Source organism: Pan paniscus, chromosome 3 (assembly GCF_029289425.2).
Source record: "Pan paniscus chromosome 3, NHGRI_mPanPan1-v2.0_pri, whole genome shotgun sequence".
Classification (NCBI taxonomy): Eukaryota; Metazoa; Chordata; class Mammalia; order Primates; family Hominidae; genus Pan; species Pan paniscus.
Genome location: NC_073252.2, coordinates 5,238,915 through 5,259,967, shown reverse-complemented (window position 1 = coordinate 5,259,967; position 21,053 = coordinate 5,238,915). Strand labels below are relative to the sequence as shown.

Here is a 21,053-nt window from a genome sequence, read left to right as displayed (position 1 = left end):
CCCCATCTCTACTAAAAATACAAAAAATTAGCTGGGCGTGGTGGGACATGCCTGTAGTCCCAGCTACTCGGGAGGCTGAGGCAGGACAATCGCTTGAACTCAGGAGGTGGAGGTTGCAGTGAGCCGAGATCACACCACTGCACTCCAGCCTAGCAAGGGAGCGAGACTCTGTCTCAAAAAAAAAAAAAAAAAAAAAAAAAAAAAAGCTTGGCAGGGCTTAATGTACAGACCACGTGGCGGTAGGTTGGGGTTGGGCTGGAAGGGTTTGAAGCCAGGGAGGTGAGTGAGCATTCTTGTGTTCTAGAAAGGTTGCTCTGGTTGCTGTGTGGAGGCTGGAGGATCCAGGGAGCCCCCCGGGAGGCTGCTGCACTAGTCCAGGTGAGAGCCCATGGGCTGTGGGAGGCAGCAGCAGGGGGGCTGAAGAGGAGGTGGCAGGTGGGGGATGGGAAGCCTATGGACCAGAACAATCAGTAGAAGCGCAGGGGAGTGACAGGCATGATTCCTGGATCTTATATGGCCATGACCTGGATGACTGGAATGGAATCTACCTCCTGTGTCCCTAAATCACTTTTTTCTTCTGGCATTTCCCCATGGTTTTTTGGATTGTTAGCCACAAATATGATTCAAGACCTAGAAAACCTGTTTTATTCCCACTTAAAAATAATTAACAGGGCCTTGCTAATATTGTTGTAAATGCTTTGGATGGTACTGGACCACATCAATAGGAGTAGAGTGGCCAGAATATGGGAGGTGATGCCCCCTGGATACAGCTCAGGGCACCTGTCCCAGCGTGCAGTCCAACCCAGAGTGAACACTGATGTGTGTGCCAAGAGGAGGGACCCCCAAACACACACCCACATAGCCACTAGGAGAGTCAGATGAAGAATCTCGGGGTGCTCACCCTAAAACTAGGAAGACTTGGAGCAGATAAAATACCCAAGAGCTGGCCGGGCACGATGGCTTAAGCCTGTAATCCCAGCACTTTGGGAGGCCGAGGCGGGTGGATCACGAGGTCAGGAGATCGAGCATCCTGGCTAACACGGTGAAACCCCTTCTCTACTAAATATACAAAAAATTACGGATCACGAGGTCAGGAGATCGAGACCATCCTGGCTAACACGGTGAAACCCCGTCTCTACTAAAAATACAAAAAATTAGCCGGGCGTGGTAGCGGGCGCCTGTAGTCCCAGCTACTCGGGAGGCTGAGGCAGGAGAATGGCATGAACCCAGGAGGCGGAGCTTGCAGCGAGCCGAGATCGCACCACTGCACTCCAGCCTGGGCGACAGAGTGAGATTCCATCTCAAAAAAAAAAAAAAAAAAAACCCAGGAGCTCTGTGGCTGTGTGCCTTGCTTCCATCTGGGGCTGGAGGTGATTATTAGCTTTGTTCCAGTTGGTGCCAAAAAGTAGAATTAAGAGCACGCATGGAGGCCAGGCACAGTGGCACACACTCATAACCCTAGCACTTTGGGAGGCTGAGGCAGGAGGATCGCTCGCGTCCAGGAGTTCAAGACCAGCTTGGGCAGCATGGCAAAACTCTGTCTCTACTAAAAATACAAAAATTAGTCAGGTGTGGTAACACATGCCTGTAATCTCAGCTGAGGTGGGAGGATCGCTTGAGTCTGCAGGACGAGGCTGCCGTGAGTGGTGATGGCGCCACCGCACTCCAGCCTGGGCGACAGAGCGAGGCTGGAGTCTGTCTCAAAACAAACAAACAAACAAACAAACAAAAAAACAGCACACACGGAAGCCAGAGCTGTCCAGGGGTGTCCAGGAATGAAATTGGCTGGCCTGGGCATAGGGGTAAGCCCCTCATCCCAGGAGCCACCAAGGAGAGACAATGTTACCTCTTGGGAAGAAAGTAGAGGGCATATCTGCATTTGAGGTTGGACAAGGTGACCTTTAGTCATCCTCCCAAAACTGCAGATTCACAAATCTGTGAATGAAATGTCCCGAGAAGGGAGCCGTGAGAAGGCCCCGAGAAGCAGCCACCCGCCCCTGCCCGGATTCCCACTCCCGTCAGGAGACACCTAAACCGAGAGAGCCAGCAGGCTTGAGGAGCCCGTGTCCACTGCCCCACTCCACAGACGGGAGCACAGAGAGTGGAGGCAGGATGGACTCACACAGCCTCACATATCTCACTCCTGCTCACTCCTGCCCAGTGGGCCGAAATCAAGACCCCTAACGCCTCCGCTCACTCTGTTTCCTTATATTTCACTTGTGATTTTTTAAAAGGTCAGTTTATTTCCTATGATCTGCAAGAAGGCAACTGGTATGTGAGAGGGTGAGTGTGGGTGGCTGTTTCCAGTTAAACAAGAGAAAGTTTTTCTAACTGTGTCAAAACTGTGGAGGAGAGACTGGCTAGGCTTCATTAGGATCAGCCCGCGGCGCCCAGGCGCGGCTTAGTCACTGTGGCTTCCTCACTCCTCAGCACTTAACCAATATCTTTGGTCCCCCACCCCCAACCCTGATAAATCTTTAGGCTCTGCCTGGGGCTTGGTGGCAGGCGTCCGAGGTTCTCCAGCCCTTGACAAAGGTCAGTCTGTAGGCCCATCACAGCCAGAGAGCATGGAGGCTGTGCTCGGGCCCTGCTGACTCATGTGGCTGACAGCCAGCGATCCAAGGCTCCACGGGCACTGCTTTGCATCACAGGGTGTCAAGCCAGTGGCAGGGACCCACCCAGGCCAGCCAGTCTCCACTCCCAAATCCAACCCAACCCCGCCCTGCTGCAGGGCTCTCAGCCTTGGGCACTGGGGGCGTCTGGGGCCACCTAGTCCTTTGTCGGTGGTGGGGCTTTGCACTGTGGGGTGTTTAGCCACCGACCCGGCCTCCACCCACAGGATGTCAGCAGCATCACCAGATGATGGCCCAGTCATGACAGCCAAAAACGCCCCAGACATGGCCAAATCAGGGCCCAAATCAACCCTGTGTTGAGAAGCTCTGAGCTACAGCCAACGACATCTTCCCTCTCTGTCTTGTTTCCAAAATATTCTTGTGAGGTTTTACAGGAAAAAAGAAAAAAAAATGCCTAAGTTTTTATGTCGGGATGTGGACATGAATGGGAGGCCACAAGCCCTGGCTTGACCCCATGGAGGTCGAGGGTGTTTTACACAGGGCCATTACACGTGGACATCACCTTGCTGGCACCTAGAGGCATCGACTGTGCCATCCTTAACCCAATCCAGCCCTCTCCTATCATGGAGGAAGAAAGTGCAGCCCAGAGAGGTGAAGCAACCAGCTGGAAGTCACACAGCAGGCTTAGTCATCTAACCCCCTATCCAGTGCTCTTTCACCACCCTATGCCAAGCCTGGATCCAGCCAGCACTCACCAGGAGGCTAAAACTTTGCGGAGGCAAAACATCCCCTTCCAACAGGAACTCAAGACAAGGGCAGAACCTCATTTTCACTTACAATGCTGTGAAAATGTGCAAAGCAAAATGTGGTAAAAACGTGGGTTGGGGCCAAAGCGGTGGAATGAGAAAATACTGCTTGCCATGTGAGCCAGCTAATAAAAGGAAGAGCCCAGAATTGTTTGTTGCGATTATAAGGGTCATTTTTTCCCCCTATAAAAAAGAGTAATTTTCATTTACAGGGACCCCGGGCAATTTTCCATCTAATTTGATGTTTTATAATGTCTGCAGAGCCACACAACCTCAGTAGGCTGTGGGGGCTGTAGATGTTTTATTTTCAGATGTTCAAGGTTATTGGTTCATCAAGAGCAAAGGGAAAATGTGACCCGGTTTTCATGAGTCCTGGTAAGAAAGGGGGCAGGGGATGGTCTGGGTGGGTGGAAATGAATTTGCTGTGAAGCCCCCAACCGTCAGTTGAGTGCCACGCCCACTCCATTAGCACCCAGAACACCAGGCTGGTAAGGCTGGGGCAGAGTCATTGCCCCAGGTGGGGAAGCTGAAGACCCCACCCTGCCTCCAGTCCAGAGCACTGCGCCACCCGGCTGACCTGCCTGCACATACATGGCCCACCCGGTTCTCCTGTTAGGAGTTTTATGTATGTTTCTCGTTTAATCATCACAGAGGCCCATGGAGTGTGGGGACTGTTATTATCTCTGGTTTACAGATGAGGAAACTGGGCTTAGAGAAGTTAGCTACTGGCTTGAGGCTGGCCGAACGGGAGCTAAGAGTTCTAAATCTAACTACTCTTTCTACACTGTGGCATAATCCTCTCACCAGCACCATCATACTAGATTCTTCCTGCTCACCCAGGCCCCACCTCTTTTGGCTTCACAAGATGGGTGCATGGTAGGGGGGGTGGGATACAGAGGGTGAAGGAGACGCAGTCTTTACCCTTAGTGCTTACAGGATCGTTGGAGACTTGAGACAGCCATCCAAAACCAATCCCAATGCACAGTGCATCATGCAGGGCCTCAGTTTCCTTTTCTGTAAAATGGGCATGACAGCACTGATTTGACGGCAAGGTTAGGAGGCTTCGATGAGATAACACCATTGGAAAAAAACTTGGTCTTGATAACAAGGATTGCTCCTGTCTTGCGGAGACAGCAAAAGAAAGAAGGGATTATGGGAGTAAGGACTAGAGACGGAAGGTGAGAAAAGACGGAGCGAGGAGGAATCAGGAATGGAAGCAGAGAAGCACAAGGACAGCTGAGAGAAGAGCACAAGGTAGGGTGCCCATGGCTGGGCTTTTCCTGCGCACTCAGTGTGTACCAGGCCTCGGGCTGGGTGCTTTACGTGCATAAAGCCATTCAATTTCCAACAGGGAGAGTGGAGGCGATTATTTCTACTTTACAGAGGAACCCTCTACTGCGTGACATGGGCGTGGACCACAACCCAAAGGTTGTTGTGACAGAGCTCTCAACCCAACCTGGGGACCTGGAGGGATCACCGTGGGACAAAAAGGCAAACAATCAAATTCCCGGCTCCTGGAACAGGCCCGTTCCTTCTTAAGATCTCTGTTCTTCCAGGACCATCTCTGTGCCCAGTAACACAGACTTGGTAGAAAGCAGGGAGGGACCGTAGTAAATGCAAATGTTTTTGTTTTACACAATACCTGTTCTTATAGAAATAGAGAAGACCACAGATGAGCTGGGAGAAAAGGAAAACCTCCTGAATCCCAGTCCTTAGACACTGATGCATACATTTCCAATATTTATACCAAATGGGATCATAATGCATCTTGTATTTTGCAAGTTCTTTTTGAACTTTATTATAATGGACAGCTTTCCACATCATTAATATTCCTGTACAGCACTGAAATGACAAGCACTGTTCAGCCATTGCAGAATGTTGTCTAACAATTTCCCAATTCAGCAGGCCTCCCTCACCCACTTTTGCCTTCCTTGTGTCAGTTATCCACGACCAACTGAGCTCTGGAAACAGATGAGTACAGTACAATAAGATATTTTGAAAGAGAGAGAGACCATATTCACATAACTTTTATTATAATAGATTGTTATAGTTGTTATTACAGTAGATTGTTATAATAACAGTAGATTGTTATAATTGTTTTTATATTACAGTAGATTGTTATGATTGTTCTATTTTATTATTAATGTTGTCAATCTCTTATCGTGCCTGCCTAATTTATAAATTAAACCTTATCATAGGTATGAGCGTATAGGAAAAGACATAGCGCATTTAGGGTTTGATTCTGTCTGAGGTTTCAGGCATCCACTGCAGGTCTTGGAACATATCCCCTGCAGATAAGGGGATAAGTTGATAATTGTGATAATTTAGAAAGTGGCTTTGGATACCCTCATAACTAAGGTTCACATCGTCATTTGCAGGAAAAAGACAACACCACACAGCCCTCAGTACCAGATAGGAGAGACAGAAGGGGTTTGTGGGAAGAGAAGGGAAGAGTGGCGAGCAGAGGGGCTGGTGGAATTTGCTTCCAGGTGGTAGAAGATGCGGAAATTCCCTGCTTGTTAAAACAAGAGAGGACATGGAGGGCTCTGATCTCAAGGGCACGGGTGGAGCCCAGCTAGCCCGGAGCTTGTTGGCTGTAGGTTCCCTCTATCATGCGGGGCCAGGGAGGCCCCTGGATGCTTCTGCTTCCCCCAGTCCAGCGCCAAGTCCACTGAGCCTTGCCAGCTTCTCTGTGTAGGCCCGACCCCAGCTGGGCTGCAGGGCCTTGAGGACAAGGACCACATTGGAATCATTTCTCTATTGCCCAAGTGCCTTGCGTAGGGCTGGGCACAGAGTCACTGACAGTGAATGAGCACGTGAGACAATGAATGAGTGAGTGATTCTTGCAGAATTTAGAGAGGGCTCAGTCAGGTGCACAAGCAGAAGTAACGGGAGGCTATTTTCCAACCCTGTCGTTAGAGAGTCAGAGGAATTGATGAGACATTGACTTGATTCCTTCTCAGCTGCTGGTTTATTCTGCATGTCCAGCAAATTACTGAACCTCTCTGCCATCCAGTTTCCTTGTGGGTAAACTGAGGACGATAGGAGGTGGTGCTGGGGCTGATGAAGATAAGACGGGTGGCATTTTACTGTATGTGATTATACCCAAAATGAAAAAGGGAGGGTGAAAGCTCTGAGCCAGGCACCTGACATCAACAGGATATTGATTGTTAGAAAATCTGTGCATTCTTAAGGGGACCCGGGATTTATTTTAATCAAATATAAGACTCAAGGAAGTGACTATCATGAATGAAAAAGTGTTTCTCTCACGGATCCCTGGAAATGAGAGGCACAGCACTCCGTGCAAGTCACCAGGGTCAGTCAGGAGGCAGAGGGGGCAGAAACACATGGGCAAGAGCCTTTGCTGTGGTTTCCATGGGAAGGAATGGGCAAGGCAGCGTAGCTACCCTGGGTTGTCTAGGGGCATAGAGGGGAACAGTGGTTCTGACTGAGAGCTCAATAGAGGAGGTGGTTGGGGTGTGGGATCTGGAGTGGTTGGTTTACATCTGAAAGTCACACTCACAGGAGTGGATTCCAATCTATAGAAATTGGCTAGCCCTGGGAAGGGGCAGTCTCTCTAAGGTCTGCAAGGTCTCAGACATGAAAGCATCAGAATACAGAAAATAAAAGACATGGTTTGGCCGGGCGCGGTGGCTCACGCCTGTAACTCCAGCGCTTTGGGAGGCCGAGGCGGGTGGATCACGAGGTCAGGAGATCGAGACCATCCTGGCTAACACGGTGAAACCCGTCTCTATTAAAAAATACAAAAAATTAGCCGGGCGTGGTGGCGGGTGCCTGTAGTCCCAGCTACTCGGGAGGCTGAGGCAGGAGAATGGCGTGAACCCAGGAGGTGGAGCTTGCAGTGAGCTGAGATCGCTCCACTGCACTCCAGCCTGGGTGACAGAGAGAGACTCCGTCTCAAAAAAAAAAAAAAAAAAAATGGTTTATATACTACGAGGCCCAATGCAATAGCAGGGCTCTGAGATCAGCTGAATTCAAATCCCAGTTTCATTGCTTTTGCGTTGGTGGCTTTTCATTTTTTAATTTTCATTTTTTGAAATAAGGTCTCACTCTGTCACCCAGGATGGGGTGCAGTGGTGTGATCACAGCTCACTGCAGCCTCAACTTCCCAGGCTCAAGCAATCCTCCCACCTCAGCCTTTCAAGTAGCTCGTGCGTGCCATCATGCTTGCCTAATTTTTTCAATTTTTGTAGAGATGGGGTTCTCACTTTGTTGCCCAGGCTGATCTTGAACTCCTCAGCCCAAGCAATCCTCCCATCTCAGTCTCCCAAAGTGCTGGGATTACAGGCATGAACCACCATGCCCAGGCTTGTTATGTGGCTTTTAGCAAGTCACTAAGCCATTCTGAGTCCCTGTGCCATCAGCTGTAAAATAAGGACTACAGCAGCTACCTCTAGTGGTGTGTCAAGAGTGGCCAGCCAGGCCTCTGCCTGGGACATGGCTCATAAGGGCAGGAAAACATCACTGGCAAAAATCAGAAATCCAGCTCCAGTTAGCGCAGGTCTCCACTCACGATAGCTTACAGAGTTGGCCAAATGGGAGCTTGAACCCTGGTCCTGCCAGTGTGGACACTGCCTGGAGTGGAAATTAAACCACGCTATTCTCTGGATGACCCGCCTCAGCCATAGATTTCTGTGCCAAGCTCCGCGAGCTGTATCCACTTGGCTCCAGCCATCAATAGGGAATGTGAAGCTGCAAATCACAGCCAGCCGAGATTCAGAAACAGAATGAGGTATTATGTAGGGCTGTTGACCCCAGATGAGGGCTTTATTTTATTATCTACATTTTAGACTCTTTAATATGCCTCCCAAGATGCTGTCTGGTTTGGAAAATCACCTATAATAAATGCACATAATAAATCTCTTATTTTGAGCATAGAGAGGCATGCAATTTTTATTAATAAAAATAAGTTCCTCTCTGCACCCCAGCAAATAAGTGTTCCACAAGTATTTAAAGACAATCTGTTGAAAGGATGCCAACTAGCCCACCTCCCAGAGCAACTAGCCAGTCTCAGTTGGGCCTCCCCTGCTCACAGGGTGAAATGAAAGGGTGTTCTAGAAGGTGCCGTCATCTGCTCCCTTCCCTGTCATCTTGTGGGTCCCAGCCATTCCCAACCCTGGGCAAATCCATCCACTCACACTGTCCCTGGAGAAATCACACAAGGTCATAAGACCTCCTTCTTCTCCCTTGTCCTGAACTAGACCCTCCCCATCCTGCCATCCCTGGGGTTCCTGGCCTCCTGTCTCACTCCCTCCTTCATCAGATACTCTGCAAATCTCCACCCTAGGAGAAGAAGAGGAAAAGACCCTGTGTGTCCATCACAGGGAAAATGGAGGGGGATGCAATGCCCTGGCGTATAAGTGACAGATTTCACCACTTCACAGCAACATGATGGATCTTAAGACCTCACACAAGGCTGAGAAGGAAGAAAGAAAGAAGGAAGGAAGGAGAAGGAAGAAAGGACAGGAGGAAAGAAAGAAGAAAGGGAGAAATTGAGATATAGGACCCAACACATCCTACAAAAAAATATATATCCATACAAATAGCAGCACATATTTTATAATTGAAAAGTACATGTCAAAACTGTAGAACGGTTGACTATGGGACGAACAGAGCTGGGATATGGGGCTAAGAGGGAAGAAATCAGTGAAAATAAAGGCTTTCTCCTGCTAGATGGGGATGAGGTCAGGAAATAAGAATATGATCACCACAACCCTCTGCATATGAGGCTCCATAAGAAAGAAAACATAGGGAAAAGCTAAACACAGACACAGACACACACACACACACACACACACACACACAGGCAAATCCTACTCTAAAAATGACCTGTTTTTTGATTATTCCAATGAGCCATGCTTGCTGCATGCCGGGCTTTGGACATGCAATTCCCTCTGCATGAAATGCTGTTCCCTACCCTTTCAGCCACTCAACTTTGCCCGTCCTTCAGCTGTCTCCATTTCCTGTCCTTCCGCCACCTGCCCCACCTGGACCAGGTGGCCATACCTGTTGTATTAGTCAGCTCAGGCTGCTCTAACAGAACACTACAGACCAGGCAGCTTAAAGAACAGGAGTTTCTTTTCTCACAGTTCGGCAGGCTGGAAGTCCAGGATAAAGGTGCAACAGGGTTGGTTCCTGGTAAGGCCTCTCTACCTGGCTTGTAGACAGCCACCTTCTTGCTGTGTCCTCACACAGTCTTTCCTGTGTGGATGCTCGAGGGGAGAGGTCTCTGGTGTCACTTCCCCTCCTTATGAGGACACCAACTGTACTAGATTGGGGCCCCACTCTGATGGTCTCATTTCACCTTAATCACCTCCCTAAAGGCCCTATCTCCAATGACAATCACACTCTGAAGTATGGGGTTTCAGGGCTTCCACATGTGAATGTGGGTGAGGGGGACACAGTTTAGCCCCCAACACCCCTCCTGCCCGTGTTCGCTTTCCTTCAACAGTTTCTCACGCACCTGTGCGTAACCGAGGCTATCCTCTGAGCACACCCATGTCAGGACTCACGCACCTTCCATGGTCATCCTCACCTGCTCAAACACACCTTTGCCCCTCCTCCTTGCCGCAAAACCCACAGGCCCACATGATGTTTCAGTGGGCAAATTCAAAGGTCCCTCTCAGCCCACATCCCTGGGACTTCCCCATGAGAGCCTGCCTTGCCTGGTCCTTGGGCTCTGCCCTCTCCTCTCCTCTCTCTGCTTTTCGCCCCAGCAGTGGCTTCTTGCTGCTTCCACATGCCAGCCCGGCTCCCCTGGACCCACTCCCATTCCTCTCTGCATGGTTCCTGGGGGGTCTCTCCACACCATGACCCCCTCTTCTGTGGTTCGCTGGCCATGTGGATGCCACAGGCCCCTCCAGCTCTGTACAGCATGAATGAATTCATCTCTTTCCCCCACAAGCCTATTCTCTGTCTGGCCCCACCACTGGTGACACTGGAGACCTGGGCATCCTCTGTGACTCCTCCGTCAATCCCTCCATTGGACCAACTACCAAATGCTGTCCTTCCATCCTGCTGCTTGTCTCAGCTCCCTGCAGGATGGGGATTGCTTTGCTGTGCAGGGACACCAAGATGTGGGAAGCAGAGGCTGGACTCAGGAGTTCTGCCGGAGGCAGATTTTGAGACAAGCAAGTGAAGGCGGTTGGATAGATGGAGAGGAGGGTGTTCAACTGGTCTGCTCATGGCTCCATCCCTGCCAAGAAACAGAGACTCTCAAACTGTGTACTTTAATACAAAGACTTTAATACAAAGACTACTCACCAAGTTGTGAACGAGGTTTGGGTAACCAGCAAGAGACAGTGTAGAACCCAGGGGCTAAGGGCAGGGGGTGGTGTCACTGCTCCTAGGCCTGATGGGGAGTGAGGGGGTGGTCACTGGAACGGAGACAGAAACACAAGATGGGAGCAACAGGCCAGAGAGTGGGGCTCTAGCAGACAGAAACAGCCCGTCCTAAGCAACCTCATGTGTTCATGTATGTATGTATGTATGTATGTATTATTATTATTATTATTATTAGACGGAGTTTTGCTCTTGTTGCCCAGGCTGGAGGGCAAAGATGTGATCTTGGCTCACTGCAACCTCCGCCTCCCGAGTTCAAGCTATTCTCCTGCCTCAGCCTCCCAAGTAGTTGGGATTACAGGCATGTGCCACCACGCCCAGCTAACTTTGTATTTTTAATAGAGACGGGGTTTCTCCATGTTGGTCAGGCTGGTCTCGAACTCCCGACCTCAGGTGATCCGTCCACCTTGGCCTCCCAAAGTGTTGGGATTACAGGCCTGAGCCACCACGCCTGGCCATATGAATATTATTTTGGTATGATAAGGCCAGCAGATTGGGAGAGGACTGACACTGAAAAGATCATTTGTCCCTTAGAGTTCACAATAAGAAAGGGCCCACCATGCTATGAAGAGCCACTGGGGAAACACCTGGGTGGGTCAGGAGACAGGGAGGGGAGACACGGTAGGCAAGAACCTCCATTGAGGTTTTGATTGGAAGGAATGAAAGAGGCAGGGCAGGCAGGCTTAGGATTGCTGGTTTGAATAATTTTAGCTGATCTGGGGCTCAGAGTTGCTGCCCTGCGTTGTCTGGTTTCCAGCCCTGGGATGATCAGGGCAGGTGGAGTGTGACAGCCCCATAGGGGAGGAGGTGGAGGGTGTGGGCTCTGGATCAGTTGGTTGGCATTTGAAAAGCACAGTCTTGAGAGAATTGTTGACCATTTCTAGATTGGCCAGCCCTGGGAGGGGCAGTCCCTCCAGGATTAGCAAGGCCTCAGAGGTCAAAGAATCTGAATACAGAACACAAAAGACATGGTGCATACACCACACAGAGAGGGAGTTAGGGGAACCAACACCCATTCCCACTCTTCTCCCGCCCTCAGATCTCCTGCTGATGTCGCCCCTTGGCCAAACCCAACAGGAATCTGGAGGGTGAGGAAGATGGCTGGGACAGTCAGGGAGGGGAGTGGCTCTGAAGAGGGACTGGACTCAGCAGCTGCTAAACTAAGCTCCCGTGCAGACAAGAGTTCTTTATTCCTTTTGAAGTCTTCCCAATACATGCTGGTTGAATGGAGATGCAATCAGCCTGGGGAGATACAACACGGCTTGCAGAAGGAAACGCATCCTAAGCTGGGTTTTGAGGGATGAATAGGCATTTTCCAGGGAATGCTAGACACATAAATGGAAGAGCATAAGCAAAGGGATGGAGATTAACACAATATGTTTGGCAAGCTGCAAGCTTTGCAACAGTTCTGGATTGTGAAATTTCTGGGGAGGAGGCTGGCACAGAGCAGATTCCCTGGGAGTGTCTGCCCTCGGTCATTTCATTCTCCTCTCTGGGCCTCTCTGCAAAGCAATGTGTTCATGTGTGTAAAGTGCTTCCAAGGGGGCTGGTACAGAGGGAAATACTTGGTAAATGGTGGTGATTATCATAATGATTATTAGCATGCCTAATAATATCACCTCCCCTACTTTCCCGGCCTCTGGGGTGCCTCGAATAGGACAACATATTAGAAGTTCTTTGCAAAACAAAGGACCAACAGAACTCAAGGCAGAAACAAGGCCACAGGGCTCAGGGAACCATCTCCTGTGGGTAATAGTTTGGTTTCAGGGCAGGTGAGCCAGCCCAGAAGTCAGGCCCAATGGCTCCGGCGCTCTGAGACAGGGACGATGGCTGGCCTGTTTGGGATTCCCTAGCCTCATCGATCAAATGATCCAGGGATGAGGGAGAATGCCAGAGTCTATTTCCCATCTGTGATCAGCCTTGACTCCAAGCCCATACTCCACACCCAGTTTTCTGGAAGAGGGAGAAATAGCCCTCGGGGGCCAAAGAATATAATACCCTTGGATGCCCCAGCTGTGTGAGACCGTCTGAGAGGCCTTTATCACTGCACACAGCAGCTGCCAAAGTCAGACCTAACTCCTTCCCAGGAAATTCTTGGCTCTGCTTGTGAGCAGCCCGTCTGGTGGAATTAATTTCAGCCTATATGATGCTAACGCCATGCGAACAGAGACATATAAAACAGTCCTCCCAAGGCTTTGCGTGGCAATAAAGACTGAACCGTGCTTAATTTATGCACATTGCAAGGCTACCCTCTGCAGGAAGCATAAAGCCATCCCTTGTGGGGGCTGGAACAGTAAGGTGCTCCTCTTGCCCCTGGGCCTCACGGAGGGAGCTCATTCCCTCTTCCCAGGCTCCTTCCATCTTTCTGCGTGGATTGTGGACTTCCAGACTTGGGCTCTGGCCTTTATCAGTGAGACAGCCATGGTGTAGGGGATCTGCAAGGGCTGTAGAACTGGAGGTGGAACTATGTCCTTAGTTCCATGCAAACCACTGAGGAAGGGACACTCGGGAGGTGATCTGCATCCTGGAGTCATGGGGCTATCATCTGCTAATGCTAGAAAGAGATTTTGAGATCATCTAATTCAGACCCAGGTGAGTTCAGAGATTTAAAATGATGGAACCAAAGTCACACAACACACTCATGGAAGGATCTGGACTTTGACATCAGAGTAGGGGTGAGGCAAGTTCAAAAATTTGGAGTTGGAGAGTCCCGGGTTAGAACCCAGACTCTGCCAGGTCCTTGCTTTCTGACTTCAAGCAAGTTATTTCAACTCTGTGTTTCGTTTCCTTGTTCATAAAGTAAGTGCACCATGGGAATTCTGGGAGAATTAAAGGAGATAGTGTTTGTTCAGCATAACCACATGCCCAGCATATGGTAAATATCCAGTAATAGTAGCTATTGCTATTATGGCTTCTGAGTAAATGCATATTTTAGTGTGGGTTTCTTTCAAGCTGAGACAGGGATTTAGGTATAAGCAGTGAAATGTTTTCGATCTGTGTCCCCACCAAAATTTCATGTCAAATTCTAATCCCCAAAGTTGGAAGTGGGGCCCAGTGGAAGGTGATTGGATCATGGGGGTGGTCCTTCATGAATGGTTTAGCACCATCCCCTCGGTGCTATTCTTATGATAGTGAGTGAGTTATCACAATATCTGGTTGTTTAAAAGTGTGTAGCACCTTCTCCCTCTCTCTCTTGCTCCTGCTCCTGCCATGTGACATGCTTCACTCCCCGTTTGCCTTCTGCCATGATTGTAAGCTTTCTGAGACCTCCCCAGAAGCTGAGCAGATGCCAGAGTCATGCTTCCTGTGCAGCCCGTGGAACTCCGAGCCAAATAAACTTTTTCCTTATAAATGACTGTCTCAGGTATTTCTTTAGAGCAGTGTGAGAATGGACTTAAACACATGGCTTATTAAGGAAGATGATCCCAGGAAGCAGGAGTAAGGGAACAAGGCAAATGAGACAGGAAAGCAGGAAAAGAAACCAATGTGAGGGTTTGCTATTGTCTTAGTCCGTTCACGCAGCTATAAGAAAATACTATAAACTGGGTGGCTTATAAACAACAGATATTTATCTCTTACAGTTCTGGAGGCTGGCAAGTCCAAGACCAAAGCACTGCAGATTTGGTGTCTCAAGAAGCCTGCTTTATAGTTTCCAGATGAGGCCTTCTTATGGTTACTAGATGAGGCCTTCTTATGGTTTCTAGATGGGGCCTTCTTGCTGCATCTTCACATTGTGGAAGGGGCAAGGGAGCTCTGTGGGCCTCATTTGTCCCAGTCATGAGGTCTCCACCCCCATGATCTAATCATCTCCCAGAGACCCTGCCCTCTAATACTATAATATTGGTGATTAGCTTTCAACACATGAATTTGCAAAGATACAAACATTCGGACTGTTATGACAGTTACCACGAATGCTGCTGTGGACAATGGGAGCTCAATTCTGCTGGGGGACTTTATAGAGAAATTTATAAAACTATCAAGGATATAAAAAAGACCTAAATAAATGAAGTGATGGAGCATGGAAGAACCAGAGTGGTATTATATTGTTTTTTGTTTTTGTTTTTGTTTTTGAGATGGAGTCTCACTCTTGTCACCCAGGCTGGAGTGCAATGTTGGGATCTTGGTCACTGCAACCCCCACCTCCTGAGTTTAAGCAATTCTCCTGCCTCAGCCTCCCAGGTAGCTGGAATTCCAAGTGGGTGCCACCATGCCCAGCTAATTTTTGTATTTTTACTACAGACAGGGTTTTGTCATGTTGGCCAGGCTGGTCTCGAACTCCTGAGCTCAAGTGATCCACCCACCTCAGCTTCTCAAAGTGCTGGGATTACATGCATGAGCCACTGTGCCCAGCTGGTGTTATATTGTTAAAAGCAAAACCGTAGACAAGTTCAAATTAAAAGAGTTTAGTTGAACAAAGAATGATTTGCAAATCAGGCAAACTTCTGAACCAGAGTAGGTTCAGAGACTCCAGCACAGCCATGTGGTGGAAGAACATTTATGGTCAGAAAAAGGAAAGTGACCTACAGAAAATAGAAATGAGGAACAGAAACAGCTAGATTGATTATAGCTCGGCATTTGCCTAATTTGAAAAGTTTGAACATTTGGCTGTCTTTAATTCGCCCAAACACAGTGATTGGCACAAGAGTAGGTTAGTCTGTTTACACATCCAATTCAGTTGCAGTTTATTACGTACAGATAAAACTTTAGACTGAACGTAAAATATATAAGGAGGCAGCTTTAGGCTAAACTTGATTTAACAATATTAGTTAAGATCTGGCCAGGGAAAGAAAAAATATTCTGGGAACTCTAAGGATGAAGAGACACGATACAGAATTGGAGGTTTTCATAGTCTTTGGAAACTTGAGGGAGCAAAACCCAGGAAGGGCACGGTCAGGAATTCTGAGGGTTCTGGGATCACAGGGCAGATGTTGGAGCCCAATGTGAGTGCTTCTCAAAAGGATGCTCAAAGTTGTGGTCAAAATTCCTTGTCTGTGCTTTGCCATACACACAGAGTCCCAGAGAGAAGAAATAGGCCTTCACTTCCTCCTTCCAACCTCATGCCAGTGCCTCGCATGATGGACTGTCACTGGGCCCATGAACAACAGAGTCTGGGAAACATAGTTTTCAGGCCCCATGATCCAGAGGCACAGGGAAGATCTCAGGATGATGAGGCTGGTACTGAGAATGAAGACACAATATTTGACACAGACATAGATATTGATCCCTTTCCACCCCCAGATTTATTGGCAAATGCAATGAGATGTCAACTGAATCCTCGAGAATTGTAAGAGTCATAAAAATGAATAAAAATATGAGGATAACCAAGATATTGTTGAATAAAAAGAAGAAGAAAGAGGCACCAGAGAAGGAGAAAGGGTGTGTTCAGGGTCCCAAGACCACCCCAGGTTTAATGATTGACCAGGAGACTCACAGGACTTGACATGTGGTCACCCTCATGGCTATAACTTATGACAGTTAAGGATGCAAAGCAAAATTATCAAAGGGAAAAGGCACGGGGGCAAAGTCCAGAGAAAACTGGGTGCAAGCTTCTAAGGGTCTTCTCCCAGTAGAGTTGCATGGGACTCACTTGATTCTTCCAGCAATGTGCTATGACAGCACATCTATCAGGGAAGGCCACTGATACTCATTGTCCAGGGTTTTTACTGCTGGCTGGATACATGGGCCCCCTCTGCTTGACATGCACCAAACTTCCAGACTCCTGGAAGTAAAGCAGGTGGTTAACATGAACCTACTCTTTGTGCAAATGCTTTAGACACAGTGAGCCACTCTTATCAGTTCTGGAAATGGTGGCAACCATCCCCAAATCCAAGTTCCCAGCCATCATTCCAGGGCCAACTTTGTAAGCAGGACTTTCTAAAGAGAGCAGTATCAGGACTGCTATATGAGCTCTTTTCTCCACAAAGGGGAACAGGCCCTACCAGAGAGCAAAGCTAATTATATACTGTATTAATGATTTAATGACAGTGTAATGGTGACCCAGGGGTAAGTTATAGATTAGTAAAAATGAATAAAGAGCATGAGAGAGGTAGACTTCCCCACTCCCATATATAGGTACAAAGCTAGCATTACAAATAATTGGAGAAAAAGTATTATTCAAGAAATGGTTTGTAGTAATCAGGAAGCCTCATGAAATTAAATACATTAGATCCCTTTCTCATTTCATTCATAAAAATATATTTTTTCTCAATAAAAGATTAAATATAAAAAATAAAAGACATTTTAAAATAAAACATAAATTTATTGAAGGTAAAGATACCTTAAAATGCAAAAAAGGAGGAGGAGAGTTCATGACATCGAATTTGGCAATGATTTCTTGGATATGAACTCAAAAGCACAATCTAAAAAAGAAAAAATAGATAAGCAGGATTTCATCAGAATTAAAAGCTTTTGTGTATCAAAGAGCACTATCAACAGAATAAAAAGGTAGCTGATAAAATGGGAGAAAAAATTTGCAAATTATATATCTGATAAGGGATTTAAATCCAGAATAAAGAACTCCTAGAATTAAACAACAACAAAAAAGAAACAGCACAATTCAAAAATGGGCAAAGGACTTGATAGACATTTCTCCCAAGAAGATATACAAATGGCCAATAAACACATGAGAAGAAGCTCAACATCACTAATCATTAGGGAAATGCAAATCAAAACCAGGATACCACTGCACACTCATTAGGATGACTATTAATTAAAAAAAAATGAAAACAGAAAAATCAAGTGTTGGTGAGAAGGTGGAGAAATTGGAACCCTTGTATATTATTGATAAGAATATAAAATGGCACAGCCACTGTGGAAAATATAATAGAAATTACTCAGAAAAATTAAAAATGTGATCCAGCAATTCCACTTCTGGGTTTATACCCAAAAGAGGTGAAAGCAGGGACTCAAACACATATTTATATACCTATGCTCAGAGCAGCATTATTCCCAATAGCCAAAAGGTTGGAAGTAACTCAACTGTTGTATTAGTCCATTCTCACACTGCTATAAAGAACTACCTGAGACTGGGTAATTTATGAAGAAGAGGTTTAATTGACTCATAGTTCTGCAGGAAGAATGGCTGGGAGGCCTCAGGAAACTTACAGTCATGGCAAAAGACAAAGGAGAAGAAAGTGACTTATTCATATGGCAGCAGGAGATAGAGAGAGATGGGGAAAGTGCTACAGACTTTCAAACTTCCTTTTTTGAGAAGAAACAATCAGATCTCATGAGAATTCACTCATTAGCATAGCAAGAGGGAAGTCTGCCCCCATGAATCAATACCTCCCACCAGGCCCTCCTTCAACACATGGGGATTACAGTTCAACCTGAGATTTTGGTGGGGACACAGAGCTAAACCATATCATTCCATCCCTGGCCCCTCCCAAACCTCATGTCCTTCTCACATTTCAAAACCAATCCTGCCTTCCCAACAGTCCCCCAAAATCTTAAATCATTCCAGCATTAACTTAAAAGTCCAAGTTAAAGTCTTATCTGAGACAAGGCAAGTCCTTTTTGCCTATGAGCCCATAAAATCTAAAACATGTCACTTACTTCCAAGAAACAATCAGGTACAGACATTGCATAAATACAGAGTAAAAGCATTGGGTGAATATTTCCTCTCCAAATGGGAGAAATTGACCAAAACAAAGGGACTACAAGCCCCATGCAAGTCCAAAACCCAGCAGGGTAGTCATTAAATTATAAAGCTCCAAAATCTTCTTTGACTCCATGTCTCACATCCAGGGCATGTTAATGCTAGGGGTGAGCTCCCAAGGCCTTGGGCAGCTCCACTCCTGTGGCTCTGCAGGGTACAGCCCCCATGGCTGTTTTTATGGGCTGGTGCTGAGAGCCTGCAGATTTTCCAGGAACATTGGTGCAAGCTGTCAGTGGATCTACAATTCTGGGATCTGGAGGATGACGGCCCTCTTCTCACAGCTCCACTAGGCAGTGCCCCAGTGGGCACTCTCTGTGGGGGCTCCAACCCCACATTTCCACCCCGTGCACTGTCATACCAGAGATTATCCATGAGGGCTCCACCCCTGCAGAAGACTTCTGCCTGGACATCTAGGCATTTCCATACGTCTTCCAAAATCTAGGCAGAGGTTTCCAAACTCAACTCTTGCCTTCTGTGCACCCACAGGCCCAACACCACATGGAAAAGCTGCCAAGGCTTGGGACTTAAACCTTTAGAAGCAATAGCCTGAGCTGCACCTTAGCCCCTTATAGCCACAGCTGGAGCTGGAGCACTGGGTTGCAGGATGACATGCCCTGAGGCTGCACAGAGATGCAAGGCCCTGACCTAGTCCACAAAACCATTTTTCCCTCTTAGGCCTTCTGGTCTGTGATGAGAGGGGCTGCCCTGAAGGTCTCTGAAATGCCCTGGAGACATTTCCCCCAATGTCTTGGTGATTAACATTCAGCTTCTCTTTACTTATGCAAATTCCTGCAGCCGGCAGCTTGAATTTCTCCCCAAAAAATGGGTTTTTCTTTTCTAGCACATGGTCAGGCCTCAAGTTTTCCAAACGTTTACCCTATGCTTCCCTTTTAAACATAAGTTCCAATTTTAGACTACCTCTGAGAACACATATGAGTGTATACTTTTAGAAAAAGCCAGGTCACCTCTTGAATGCTTTGCTGCTTAGAAATTTCTTCTGCCAGATATGCTAAATCATCTATTTCAAGTTCAAAGTATCACAGATCTCTAGGACAGGGGGACAATGCTGGCAGTCTCTTTGCTAAAGCATAGCAAGAGTGACCTTTACTACAGTTCCCAATAACTTCCTCATCTCCATCTGAGACCTCCTCAGCCTGGACTTCATTGTCCATATCACTATCAGCATTTTGGTCACAACCATTCAACAAGTCTCTAGAAAGTTCCAAGCTTTCCCACATCTTCCCATCGTCTTTTGGCCCCTCCATACTGTTCCAACCTCTGCCCACTACCCAGTTCCAAAGTCACTTCCACATTTTCAGGTATCTTTATAGCAATGCCGCACTTTCCTGGTACCAATTTTCTGTATTAGTCCATTCTCACACAGCTATAAAGAACTACCTGAGACTGGGTAATTTATCAAGAAAAGAGGTTTAATTGGTTCACAGTTCCACAGGCTTAACAAGAAGTATGGCTAGGAGGCCTCAGGAAACTTACAATCAAGGTGAAGGCAAGGGGGAAGCAAGCACCTTATTCACATGGCAGCAGGGGAAAGAGAGAGATGGGGGAAGTGCTCCAAACTTTTAAACAACCAGATCTCATGAGAACTCACTCACTGGAAAAGTAAGGGGGATGTCTGCCCCCATGAATCAATCACCTCCTACCAGGCCCTCCTTCAACATGTGGGGATTACAGTTCAACATGAGATTTGGATGGGGACACCAAAACTATATCAACTATCTATTAATGGATGAGGGATAAGCAAAATGTGGTACACACACACACACACACACACACACACACACACACACACACTGAAAGTTTACTCAGCCTTAAAAAGAAGAAAAATTTTGATATATGCTGCAACTAAATGAACTGTGAAGACCTTATGCTCAGTTAAATAAGCCAACTAAAAAGGATAAATATTTTATAATTCCACTTTTAAATGAGGTACCTAAAACAGTCAGTTCATAGAGACAAAAAGTAGAATGGTGAGTACCAGGGGATAGGGGAAGGGGAATGGGGAGTTAGCATTTAATGGAGAAAGAGTTTCAACCGGGGAGGATGAAAAAGTTCTGGAGATGGATGGTGGTGATGGTTACACAGCAACGTGAATATGCTTAATGGCACAGAACTATAGACTTTAAAACGTTTAAAATGGTAAGTTTTATGTGATGTGTATTTTGTAACAATAAAAAACACTAATCACAAGCATATGAATAACTGTGACTACATGGAAATTTAATGCATGTAAGACAAAAAGCACCACAAAAATGTAAAAGACGGCTTGAGAGAACATATTAGCAACCTTTAGAATAGGAACAAATTAAAATGATTTTAAACCCTTGAGAAAAAGACAAACAGCATAATAGAAAATAAATGGACAAAATACATGAGAGACAATTCACAGAACAGAAAGTCCAAATGGTGTATAAACATATAAAAAGATGCTCGTTCTTGCTAGGAATCATAAAACCACAAGATGAAGCAAAGATAACACCATACTACTGTCACCAGACTGGCAAACAATATTAAGCCTGATAACAGTGGTGTGAATGGAATGTTTGCACGTGGGAACTTCTGCACAATTCCAGAAAGGTATGCCTATGCAGTGACTTGAGAGCGACTGGCAATATTCAGTAAAATGAAAAATGCACA

The 21,053-nt window shown here is 47.0% G+C and overlaps 1 long non-coding RNA gene across 1 annotated transcript in view; it reads right to left on the bottom strand.

The window, feature by feature from the left end:
- Positions 1-5,150: 5,150 nt before the first annotated feature.
- The window catches only part of LOC134730242 (uncharacterized), a 67,788-nt gene continuing 51,885 nt past the window's right edge, over positions 5,151-21,053 (bottom strand). Inside the window, exon 3 of the long non-coding RNA XR_010111899.1 lies at positions 5,151-5,340. This is a non-coding gene — a long non-coding RNA (uncharacterized LOC134730242). The remainder of the gene's footprint in view (positions 5,341-21,053) is intronic.